The 13303-nt window shown below is 41.8% G+C and overlaps 1 long non-coding RNA gene across 1 annotated transcript in view; it reads right to left on the bottom strand.

Annotated features, from left to right (window-relative positions):
- Nucleotides 1-3759: 3759 nt before the first annotated feature.
- LOC122206954 overlaps nucleotides 3760-13303 on the bottom strand; it is a 114483-nt gene continuing 104939 nt past the window's right edge. Inside the window, exons 4-5 of the long non-coding RNA XR_006196631.1 lie at nucleotides 4326-4552; nucleotides 3760-3959 (exon numbers count right to left, since the gene is read on the bottom strand). This is a non-coding gene — a long non-coding RNA (uncharacterized LOC122206954). The remainder of the gene's footprint in view (nucleotides 3960-4325; nucleotides 4553-13303) is intronic.

Raw genomic sequence — 13303 nt, forward strand, 5'->3', positions numbered from 1 at the left:
ATTGTATTTCCAAGTCCCTTCCGCTGCCCTGACTAATCACTGCAGGGGACCTGAGGTCAACACTAGGGCATTTCAGACAAAAGTTTAGGGTTTCACTTGGGCTGTGGCCCCCAGATTACACTCTGATACTCATCAGCATAAACACCGCTGCCCTTTTCTTCTGTACACCTGGGATCCTCTCGCAGAGGGCAGCTCTCAAGTCTGGGTCAGAAGCCTACCTGTCTTCTCTGGGAACGTAGACCAAGTCCTTGGTGAATTCTGCCTGCTTAACCTAGGCCAGTTCTACCTGGGCAAAGGCCTCATTCGCGTGGCCTCTCCTTGCCACCATCTCCCTACGGTCGTGTGTCCATCAAATTTGTTTGGAAGTTTGAAAACCTTACACTGATACTACTTTCTGTCCTTCAAACCCCTCATACAATTGCTCAATAGTTTTTGCTATTTGTACTTTCCACATAGCTTGAGTTTGTTCACTTCTTTCTATACACACTGCCCACTCCGGCCAAGGCTACCATCACTGTTCCCCTGACTGCCCAGTGTCCTTCCCACCAGTCGGTAAGACATCCACTCCCCCTACAGAGAGACAGGGAGTGCTATATTAAAATGTGGTGTCCACTGCTCCTGTCACTCCTCTCCTGACAACCGTCCACCGGCTTCACATTGCATAAAACAACATTAAGAGTTCTCACCCCCCCTTACAGTGTCCCATGCCTCCCTCTGACTAGACCTTCCTGTGCCCCCATCCCCATCTTCCCCATTGTCCCCTCACTGTGCTCCAGCCTCCGTCCCTCAGTGTCTGCGGTCACGCCAAGTGTCCCCTGAGCTTTTCTCTGTCTCAGCTGCTCTCCCCACACTCCCCACTCATTCTCATCTGTCAGGCATTAGCCCGAATCTTTTTTCTGTAGAGTCTTCTCTCCCAGCCTCTTTTATGTGCTATCTCAGCCTTTGCCTTTTTTTCCTGTACAAATTTGATTTCCACTTGTGCTGGAACCTGCAGGAGGAAAACAATAAAAAGTAAGCAAATAAATGCTAATTGCTTTCTAGCACTGATCTTGATCTGTAATTAGTTGAGCATCTGTCTCCTTCATCAGAGCATAAGTTCAACATCTAGACCTGTCCATCCCCCTCACCACTGTGTCCCTAGTTATTAGCATACATCTGGTATATAAATATCTGTTGAGTGAATTAGTAGAATTCTGTTGATCTTCATATATATATATATATATATATATATATATATATATATATGTATATATAATAAATAATACATAATAATATATAATAAATCTATAAATCTATATGCATTTATATAGATACATACATTGTATGTATATACATATATTTTGTTGATCGTATATATACATGTGTAATATATGCATACATATATATGAATGTATATTATAAACTGACCACCTTACTAAATTCTTTCATTAGTTCCATTCATTTTTTTAAAGTTTATTTATTTTGAGAAAGAGAGTTGGGGGGGGGAGGGGCAGTAAGAGAAAGGAGAGAAAGAGAATCCCAAGCTGTCAGCACAGAGCCCTATATGGGGCTCGAACTCACAAACTATGAGATCACAACCTGAGCTAAAGTCAGCCACATAACCAACTGAGCCACCCAGGCTCCATTCATTTTTAAATTGTTCTTAGTTTTCTACATAGACAATCATATTGCCAGGGGAGGCAAAAACGTTAAATTCACCTAGCTTTTTCAATAGCTATACAATTATTTTCCTTCCCCATGTTATTAAATGGACTGAAACAGTGGTTTTCAAAATGTCTGAGGAGAGACTTCTGGCTCCATCATTGGACAGAGGGCAAACTAGCAGGTGTAGCTCCAGCCCCCCCTTCCCTGCTCCACAAACAAGAGCACTAAGTTTTTGTTGGTTTTCCTCACTGGAGCTCTGAAAGGAAGTTTGTGAAAGGAAAATTTAAATTACATCTTCACTATTCTTGAGTTCTTAATTTTGATTAATCCTCAAAGTCCTATAAACATTGAAGATTGGCATTTAGCTTTAGGGAGAATAGCTTGACTTGTGTTCCTCTCTAAGATACATATTTGTTTTCCTTTAAAAGTCTCCATTCTAACAGAAAGTTTAATGTGCCTTTTATGTCCAGGAGTTTTGCCTGGTTATACCAAGGCACGTGTTTAATTTATTTTCAATGAACCATTTTAAAACTTCAGACTCAAATATTTATTTAGCTCAAAAATTTCTTCTTCCGTTGCTTTTATTTTTGCTTGTGTTCTCATGGTTCCAGCTCCTGTTATGGAATTCCTGCTTTGCACTAACTACACCTTTCAGACTCCTTATTTCCTATCTTTTTCTCTCATTATTTTCAATTAATTATTATTACCTGTGAGCCTTGAGAAAACGCTCTGGTTTACCTTCAGCTTCACTAATTGGGCTTTTCTCAGTGTAATAGAGGACATTCCTTCCTTCACTGGGAGTTGAACATGGTAAATCTATTTCTAATTTTCACCCAGTTTTTCCAGACCTCAGATTTTTCCTTGTTCATGGTGCCAACTCTCATTTTTGAGATGAAATATCTTCATGAATTTTACTGAGAAAAAGACTTTAAGTCTTTTAAAAATGTTCACTCTTTGCTTATGATAAATATATGTTAATACGATTTAGTGGAAAAGCATATTCAGTACAGGAAATGGAAACCGGAAGTAGAAATCGTTGACTATACAGTATATGGAGAGCTTGGGCACTGATGTATCATTTTTAGCCCCCGATATTGTTCATGAAGTATTATCAATTTTTGCTTTAGCTTCTGACATATCTTCATGGAGAATATGGGCCATAAGAGAAATTTTTTTTTTTTTTAAACACAGCAATAAGAAAAGCTGAAATCAAACTGAATGTGTACTTTATAAATATTTATAAAGGCATTATGGGACATCCTTGCAATGGAATACTATGTAACCATTACATGGTCCATTTTATTGACATTGAAAGATGTTTGCTGTAAGCAGTACTAAAAGCAAGTTTGTAAAAATTATATACAGCATAATCCTATTTTTGTAAGACAAATAACATACATCTTATGTAGAGAAAATAGAGTAAAGATAAAACACAATCTTGACAGTTCCATTGAAGATGAAGTTGACATTTGATTTTTATTTCCTACTTGTTTTTATCCCCATTTAATTTTTACATTATGAATAAGTTTTCCTGGTGTTGTTAAAAAGGAAAAAAGAAGACACCATGATTCTTTAAAGTGGCGATTTGTGTGTTAGGACTTTCAGTCACACGCTGAGGGAAATTGTGATCCTTTTGTTTGAAATGGTAAAATTTGCTAATGTAATACAGACCTTCAGCCAGTAGAGGGCGCAGAGGTGAAAGAGCTAGTGTGTAGCTGGTTTGAATGGTTTCATAACCTGAAAGTTATTTTGATTTTCTTTTCACTCATGTATCCAAGAAAATTTCAAAAAGATCATAGACACATAATTGCAGTTTGGCTATCACTTATGTTACAAAAGTTCGGCATTTACGTTATATGGAGAGTCAAACGTGTACTCCCAGTGGGTAAAGGAAATTAAAAATGAGTGTCTAGCTTATGCCAGGCATTGACACATACTTTATATATTGTAATCTCCTACGTAAAATGTAGTTTGATAAATTCATCAGACATTGCAGACAGATTAAAACATCCTAGAGAAGGTTTTAATTTTTTTAAGCCCACAGAGTTTAGAGTTATTGACAAAATCTCACAGCTACAGACCACTGTATAGTTTATTAAATGCTTGCAAATTTATTATTTTATTTGATGCAACATCCTGTGAAATAGACCCGTTTGTTCAAGATGAAGAAACAAACAAGTTAAGTGGTTTATGGAATGTGGTGGCAAAGTTGGAATTTCTCCCAGCTGGCTCTGTGAGTCTGGGCATACTGATTCCACCGTGCTGTTTCTCCAATAATCTAGAAATCTTCAGACATAAATAACACCTTGGCCTCACTGAAGAACCAAATGATATGAGCAGTAGTTAATACCAATATGAATCAAAAAAAATTTTAGTCCTTTTTTTAATATAGGATTTGACATTATAATTCCCATTATAATTAATCTAGGTTTGGTGGTTTCTAAATACCAGTTTGGAGACATGCAGTTCAAAATGTGGAAAGGAAAATCAGTGTGGTGAGATTATATCCTGGATTTTTTGGTTTTGAGCAATAGTACCCTTTCTTTCAAGAACCAATCATAGTTATGGATGATGGTGGTCTTCTTATTTTCTTTCTTTATTTTTTTTCCAGTACTTGTTTAGCAAAACAAGTTTGAAATCCTAGGTCAGTCTCTCCCTACCCGCTAGATTTGTTTACTCACCTGAGTCCCCAAGGAAGCACCACTGTTGGTCAGCAATGAGCAATCCTAGACTGTCAGGCTACAGCAAGTTGCCAAGCTTCTTAATAAAGTCATCAGGTAAACTAATAGAGCAGTGCACTCACACGGCAAGTTTTCCAAAATTCTCAAATAGGAACATGTTAGTGGCTAATGAGCACCACATATTTTCTCAACAGCTGTCTTTTTACAAACACATTCTGGTAATCTGCCTAGGAAGTTTTTAAAAGAAAGTTGTAAGAAAAAAAAATGTAAGGAATAGAATAGAGCTATTTTCAATTTGCATGAAAAAAATTGTCCCTTGGGGGTAAAACAAAACAAAACAAAACCCTGTTCATCCCTCTAAACCATGTGCTACTGTGGACATAGAAACACAGAGCTCACTATTTTAAAAAAATCCCTCACCTCTTTCAGATGAGACATCCTCAAACCCTATTGAAAGGAAATTATTTTTTTGAAAGGAAATTGTTAATTTAAGCTTAAAGAGAGGATCATGAAGTATATAAAAAGATGGAAAATAAAGATTAGCTGTGATGCACTAAGAAAGCAACAGAATGATTCAGATTGACTTCTTGAGATAGTCAGAACCTGCAAAGAAAATAGTAATGAGTGAGTGACTTAATCTGTTCAGGCTTCACTGTTTTCAAGTTTAAAATGAAAGAGCTAGGGGGTGCCTGGGTGGTTCAGTCGGTTAAGCCTCCGACTTCAGCTCAGGTCATGATCTCTCGGTCTGTGAGCCCGAGCCCCGTGTCGGGCTCTGTGCTGACAGCTCAGAGCCTGGAGCCTGTTTGGGATTCTGTGTCTCCCCCTCTCTCTGCCCCTCCCCCACTCATTCTCTCTCTCTTTCTCTCTCTCAAAAATAAATAAAACTTTTTTTTTTTTTAAATGAAAGAGGTAGGCTAGATGATTTGCAAGCCCCCTTGCAGACTAAAAGATAAGTGTCTGGGACCTTCTGACTCGTTTGTATAGAATTTTACAATTTGTAAGTGTTTTTGCAACTTCCATGTTCAGAGCACGAAACGGTTAACGGAAAGCCCTGGCCAGCTGCAGCTGGAAGGGAGTTGATGGTGGCAGAGTCCACATTTCCCTGCAACAGGGGTCCTCGTCAGCTGAATTCAATCTGGAAACTAATTCTTTCTGCTAAAAGGAGGGAGCAAGATACATAAACCAGCCCACCACAGTGCTGGGAGAACACACAGGCCACAGCGATGGCCTGCCCAGAATATAAAAGAAAGTCATAAAGAAGGGAGAGAGAGGGGGGGGGGGGAGCCCTTCTTGAAGATAATAAATAACTGGAGAGGTATTTCGTAGGGTATATTGGGGAAAAAAATCATCCTTCAGAGTGGATGAGTCTCTCTTCTAACACTGTGAATTCTGAGCAGTTGCAGATGCAAAACCTGCTTAATTTCCTATCACTGACATTAAAGGTCAGCATACCAGGAAGCAGCCATCCCAGAACAAAGCAGAAAAGAACCAGAACCAAATGAGGGAAGCCGAAGCGCAGAGACGCTACCCGATTTGTCCACAGTCACAACATTTTAAGCAACAGAGCCGACCAAGATAAGCTAAAGTCTAGGTCTTCTGATATCTAACACTCAAAGTTACGCTACACAGGGAATACATGTTCTATGTCTACTATGCATCAGGTGCTATGCTTTGGCACAGGGGTCACAAGAATGCATTTTTTACAGCCCCTTGAACTTGAACTCTCAGACTCTCAGAGGCGATAAACAAGCAAACAGCTTACTTGCCACATAATTTGGTGAGGACTATACGTAAGTAGAGCAGTGTTCTTTTTTTTTTTTTTTAATTTTTTAACATTTATTCATTTGTGAGAGAGTGTGAGTGGACAAGGGGCGGGAGGAAGACACAGACTCCGAAGCAGTTCCAGGCTCTGAGTTGTCAGCATAGAGCCTGACATGAGGCTGCGAGATCATGATCTGAGCCAAAGTTGGATGCTTCACTGACTGAGCCACCCAGGTGCCCCAAGTAGAGCAGTGTTCTTAATCAGGTATAGTTTTGCCCCTAGGGGACACTTGGGCAAGGTCCAAAGACATTTTTGGTTCTCAGCTTGGGGGCTGCTACTGGCATCTAGTGGGTAGAGGCCAGGGATGCTGCAAAACATCGTACAATGAGCAGGTCAGCCCCTCCACAAAAAAGAATCATCCAGACCCAAATGTCAAACATGCCCTGGCTTCGAGCAGGTGGGGACACGGCAGAAGGGCACGATGCCTGCCTGATCTGAAGATGGGGAAGGGCTCATCCGTCAAGGGGATGCTGGAGATAGTTGGGAAAGAGGAATACACATCATCTTGAGTCTCCACAAGTAGGAACCAACAGGTCATAAGGAACATGAAAAAGTGCGTTGTAGTTGTAACTCCTAATTTGATCCAAGCCGGGGCTGAGGCTGGGGAAGAAGGGGCTGGTTCGTGGGAGGTGGGAGGCTTTGTATATCCTATTGAGGTTCCACACCTTCAATGAAGAGACATCACTGCTGGGTTTTATCCAGGGGAGTGGTCTGGTTAGGCTCAAACCCTCGATGGCTTGCTATATTAATGTCACGCAGAGGCTCTCAAACTCCCTTTGGGACACGTATAAAAAAAATGCAGATTCCTGACCTTTTGAGACACACACGTTCTTGCACACACACATGAAACCAAAAACCCTGATTCTGTAATGCAGTGCACAGAGCCCAGAAACCCGTACTTTTGACAAAGGCCCTGTGCAGTTCCCATGCTAGGAGTCCAAATCCTTGCTGGTGTACAGAATACATTTGACGGTGGTAAGATTGCGATCCCACCACAAAGAAAATACTAAGGAATTTTAGATACTGTTCTGACCCATACACATGAGAAGCTAAAGTGGGAACACAAGGAATCCATTGAGTCAAGGCAAGTCGCACAGCCAGTGGCACAGCTGCTCCCTCTGGACCCTGTGGCCTGGGAGGGGAGTGGCACTAAGGAAACGCATGCTCCGTGGGACATCCTCTTGGCTGCTTCTGGAGAGCCCAGTTGCTTCTGCAAAACACGTCAGAATTCTCTGTCCCAGAGCCTTGTTGGCATAGCAGTACCTGCTTCCTGTTCCCAGATACTCACCCTTGGGCTTTCCTATCTGTCCGTGCTAACACTGGCTGCTCCTGTGCCCCGTCACAGAAAACTGTGGACTGAGGTCTCTGACTTCTGTCATGTCAGTCACCGCAGGGTAAGGCTCCACAAGTAGGAATTCCGACCCCTGCTGCTCGACTTCCAAATTCAGTTTACTGCTCATCGTGTTATTGATCTCGTTGGACATCCCACACTCCCTACTGCGCTGACTTTGGATCAGCAAGAGTGGAAATTAGTGTGTGATCGCAAACCTAGAATTTCTGACTGGAACTGAAGGAACCCTTTTCGCTGCAGCCAGCTTCTGAACCAGATGCCTGTGACTCTGTTCGCAGGGAAATAGATGAATATCCACAGCAAAAGGTCAATGGCTTTGCTGACAGATGCTGAACCAGAGAATTCTTTTTTTTAAAGAGGCTTCCTACAGCTGTTCTGGTAGCTTGGGTGGTACTGGTAGCTATTTCCCCAAGCTGTCTTGTCTAAGTTCTCGGAGTTTATGAGCCCAAGTAGGATTTATAAAAATAGACTAAAAGGAAAGAATAGTAAAGGATCCACAGACGGGACCCTGAGATCTGACAGATGGAACTCTGAAAGAGAGGAAAAAAGATTCAAATACAAGTTTCATGACTTTCAGCTCATGGCTGTTTTCACCACACAACCAGAGTGGAGAGTCGGAGATGTTAATTTTGTTGTGGAGGCCATCCAAAACCTTACCCTGTGACCCTGGGAAAAAAGATCAAGCCCTGCCAGAGCTGTAAAGAAAATTTTCCAAACTAAGTTCGACTCAGAAAATAAATTGCAAGAAATAAGGGAAGAGAGGTTCTCCTGAGACTAATGAGCCCATCAGGTTGATGGCAGATTGACCGACCCAGTGCAAGTGGCCAGTTGGAGCTGACGGTGGACTTGGTGCCCCTTGGTACAGCAACGGAAGAAACATCGTGTTCTCGTTCTGCGGCCATGCACTGTCTTGGGATCATTCATTTTACCAAGCTTTACAACCGCTTGTACAAAGACAATGATGCCTGTTTCCTGTATCGTTTATTTAAGTAAACAAAAAGGAGACAGCAAGGTACCATCTCCTCCCCGAAGCCAGACTTTAAAATTTTTATGTAAAGAAAGAAAGCAAGAGATCTGTACTCTGCATTGTTCCAGAAGATAAGTTCATAAGATAAATAGTTCTATTTTGAACTCAGTCCAGCTGGGCAAATGGTCCCTTTCCCACTACCCACCCACGTTGTGGAGATCAGATTGTAAATGGATAAAAATGTTTTCAAACAGTTTCTTGAGATAGTCCCACTCTCAATCAGGGGGCCACTGCAGAGTTTCTACGGGAAGGTGATGCTGTGTTTATTCTGGCAAAACAATCACTTCAAAACCCGAGTTTCTTTTGGACTAAGTATAAACTCCTTGCAAGCAACAGAAAGTGTGCACATCATCTGAACACAGAAACAAGGTTGCATAGGGATTAAGAGGTGAACTTTGGAGTCCAACGGGCATTGACTCTAATCCTAGACTCCAGCATTTTCCGAATGGTGACTTCCCTAGGCAAGTCTCTTAACTTCTTCATTTGTACAATGGAACTATTTCTAACATCTACCTCCCAGGTTATTTGTGAGTGTTAAATGATATTTCATTTCATTATTTCATAAATCTATAAAAGGTGTGTAGCATAAAGTAAGTGCTCAAGAAATATTTATGTTTATTATTGAGTGAAGCCTGTGGCTGGATCCACATGCTACCAACCATCCAAAGAATGCTGAAAAAATGCCAGTAGTCACTGAATAATTAATGTACTTAGCACTAAATATCTGGTCACTCTGAAATAATCTATTTGAATAACGTTCTGAGTTTTCAAGTTTATATCTGATTTAAATGTACAGTCATTCTTTTATTTACCTGTTGATTTACTTGGCAAAGACTTTCTGAGCACACACAATTGCTAACACTATCCTTGAGGATACGGGAGACTCTCCAGTCGACGGGACCTTGGTAAACTCCAATACGAAGACTTGCTTGTGTTGCATGAGGCCCAAACTTGACATTTCTTTATGTTTTTTAATTTAATGCTTATTTTTGAGAGAGAGAGAGAGAGAGAGAGAGAGAGAGAGACAGAGCATGAGCAGAGGAAGGGCAGAGAGAGAGGGGGAGACAGAATCTGAAGCAGGCTCCAGGCTCTGAGCTGTCAGCACAGAGTCCGACATGGGGCTCGAACTCACAAACTGTGAGATCATGATGTGAGCCGAAGTCAGATGCTTCACCCACTGAGCCACCCAGGCGCCCCCAAACTTGACATTTATGAAGAAATCCACAGTGGACTTGGACTGCTTTTTTTTTTTTTTTTTTTTTTTTTTTTTAGCATTAGCTCAGAGGGAACATAAAATTAGTTCTTGGTAAGACGAATGCTGTTCTCCACTTGGGTTATGAGGTGATTGGAACCTCCTACATGCTCTTCTGTGTGAGTAGTACCTTGCATGGTAGTGATCGATAGAGGAGAAAAACACTTTCATTCCCGGAAAACATCTATGGGGCGCTTTTCTCATGGTGCATGCTTGTACAAAAGGAATTGCTGTTTATGTTCTTGTTTTCACAGAACTTAAAACTGAACTTTAAAATTGGCTCAGTGTATTGTTTGCATACAGTCATTTCAACCAAAGGCTCGAATTGGAATTCTTAAAATATTTACGTTCTTGTTCTATGAAAAAAGTTAGCCGTGTCAAATCATGTGTGCATATTGTATATGTGTCAGCAGCTGTGTGTATCTGTGTGGAATGAAGTAGGTTATAAATTCATTCATAATTTTAGGGGCATATTGACCAGGGAGCTCTTAACCTCATTATTTGGCAATTCAGGAAATGGTTCACCAATTAGTTGGTGGGCAGTAATGTCACTCTCTCCAGCGTCTGTCTGCCTCTCCACCTCTCCCTCTGTCAGCATAGTCAGCTATGCTAACAGAACAAGTGTGTATCCTTCACTGTATACCTGCTCCTTGCCCTGGCCTTCTGTGTCTGACAACAGTATCGATTAGCTAGTAATTACTTAGGCCTTAAAACCTTACAAATCCCTCTCCTTTGACAACCTCCCATGTGGAAAATTCACTGTCGAGCTCTGCTGATTCTGCCCATTATTGTGTCTTCACGCCTGCACGTTATTTCCTAATATCAGGCCCCTAGCGCCTTTCACCTGGACAATCACAAGGGTTTTCTAACAGGTGTCCCAGTCATAGTCTCCACCTTCTGCATTTTGACTTTCTGCTTGCCTCTCAACACTCTGATGCCAGGCTAATTTGGATAATGCAGAGAGAGCAGACTATGCCATTCTTCTAAAACAAACAAACAAACAAACAAACAAACCACACCATTCGCATAACACAGTCCCAACTTGACATTGAGGCAATAATCCCACCATAAACCTTCTCCCGTCTTATTTGGACTGCTCTCTGCCTGTCCCATGAGTTCCATAAGTCAGCCACACAGGCTACTCAAAGCTCTCTGCAGAAGACTCCGACTTTCCTGAGCTATGTTTATTTATGTTTATTATTTATGGCCTTTGGCCTAGAATCACCTCCTCTCCTTTCCTACTTGTAATACTCTCAGTACCCATCTGCCATCAAGCTTTCCCTCCCACCTAGACCAGACTTCATTTTCCCCAGCCTTCCCGAAGCAGTTTGGTATTCCCTCCAGTAAAAAGATTACTGACTTAGGTTGCCCTATGGCTCTCCTGCCCTGGACTATAAGCTCCCGGATAGCAGAGATCATACTTTGTTTACTGGTTTGTATTTTCTCAACTAGAGCATGGAACAAATCCCTGGCAACTGAAAGCAATACAGTAAATATCAGCAGAACTTAAATGTTCATGAAGGCACAGGAATGGCCTGAGTGACTTCTGAGATGTCCATACTGCCATGGCATCTGGCCCAGACTCCAATGGTACCAGGCCTGTGTCTCAAGCCTACCCAAATCTGATTAGTGACACAGCTCTCCTTCAAAACCCAGATGCATTTGAGTCAATGCACGTGGTTAATCATCCTAGAAGCAATAGATACCCATTTTCAAAGCACTTTTCTAAAACTGAACCTAGTGAGAATATGTCATCCCTAACCCAAGAAAATGGGACTTACTCTGAAGTTAGGGATAGACATGTATTCTAATAAATAATAATAAGCAACAGTAGTCCTCACAGCACAACACAGGAGAAGTAGCTCTTGGACTTGAATCCTGGCCTTGCCTCTTTCCTTTGTAGTAGATCCTGGGCAAGTGCTTAACCTCCTGAGTTTTAGTTTCTCCATTAGTAAAATGAAAATACCTGAGATAGGGTCTGTATTATGGGCGGTGCATATTAGACACCAGGTAAGTGCTAATATGTTCTTCTCCTCTTCACTGAGAGTATTATGTGGGTCAACTCAGAATGAAGGAGTCCAGGCCCTGGAGTTAAATCTGGGAACAGTGATTTCCTCTGAACCTCTGTTTCTCTTTCCCCCAAAATGGAGATAGCAAAAACTACTTGTGATAATCTACTTGACAGCCCTCTTGCCCAAACACAGAGCCCAAAATCTATGGTTTCAACTGTATCTTGGCAGCACTGATCTGCCCATCCCATGTAGGTCATTTTTTTTTTTTTTTTTTTTTTTTTTTTTTTTTATTTATTTATTTTTGGGACAGAGAGAGACAGAGCATGAACGGGGGAGGGGCAGAGAGAGAGGGAGACACAGAATCGGAAACAGGCTCCAGGCTCTGAGCCATCAGCCCAGAGCCTGACGCGGGGCTCGAACTCACGGACCGCGAGATCGTGACCTGGCTGAAGTCGGACGCTTAACCGACTGCGCCACCCAGGCGCCCCCCATGTAGGTCATTTTAAGACCGTCACTACGTGACTGAGAGAGGGCCAATTGGGTCATAAGGTATATCCTGCTCTATGAATATGGAACAAAGAAAAGCTAACTGACCCTTATAGGATGTCACAGATTAGTATTTTTTAGAAAATTTTACATGTTGCAGGGTGGTTCAAACTCCCAGCACCGTATTGATGTTGAAGCCTAGAAATTACGTGTTGATTGGGAGTGGAGGGGGGGAGGGTGGTCACACAATGTGCACGTTATATTATGGACAAGAAAAGTGACATTTGTCATCAGAGGTGAGGGGGAGACTGCTTCTGTAAAAAGGCATAGTGGGATCCCACACTACTGAGTATCAAGAGGAGCAGCAAAGGAGTGAGCTCGTTCCGGTCCCTTCCTTTGCCTCCCCTGGACAAACAGGCAAGTATGGTGGGCTTCCTCCAAGCCCCTGAATACATGACCCATAGCCTACTAGGGAAGGCTGACGTCAGTGGTATGTACCTGTTTGGGAAAATGGCAGCCCAATTTGCTATCACCCTTGATCTTTGAGCTTCCTCATTCTAAGGCTCCAAAGCATAATATGCATAAAGAATTGTGCAAGATACATGGGGATGTATCAGGACCACAGAAGTTTCAGCACACATTTGGATTTTGAAACAAGAAAATAAATTCTCATCTGAGGCTGAAGTGCCGATTAGCTCTTGTTGAAGTGAGAGATGATTTACTCAGCCCTCCCTAAGGTCCTACTGTGCCATTTGATTTTAGCAACTCTGGTTTTTTATGTTTATGTAACAAAACAGATAAAAGAATGGTGACCAGGATGTGTATCTAGAAGACGTGTTTCCACCCTTCTATACTCACATGGATTTAATGAGTTTCTGGTAGCTGGAAATTGACCAGCAAATAGTAAAATATATATCTAAGGCATACGCACCATTCCTCTTGGTACCATCAGGTCTCTCTATTTAATGTCCTAGACCTCAAAGAACAGTGCCTGGGGGTGGGGGATGGTGTGGGGAAAGCAATAACAC

The sequence above is a fragment of the Panthera leo genome, chromosome E1 (genome assembly GCF_018350215.1).
Source record: "Panthera leo isolate Ple1 chromosome E1, P.leo_Ple1_pat1.1, whole genome shotgun sequence".
NCBI classification, from domain to species: Eukaryota; Metazoa; Chordata; class Mammalia; order Carnivora; family Felidae; genus Panthera; species Panthera leo.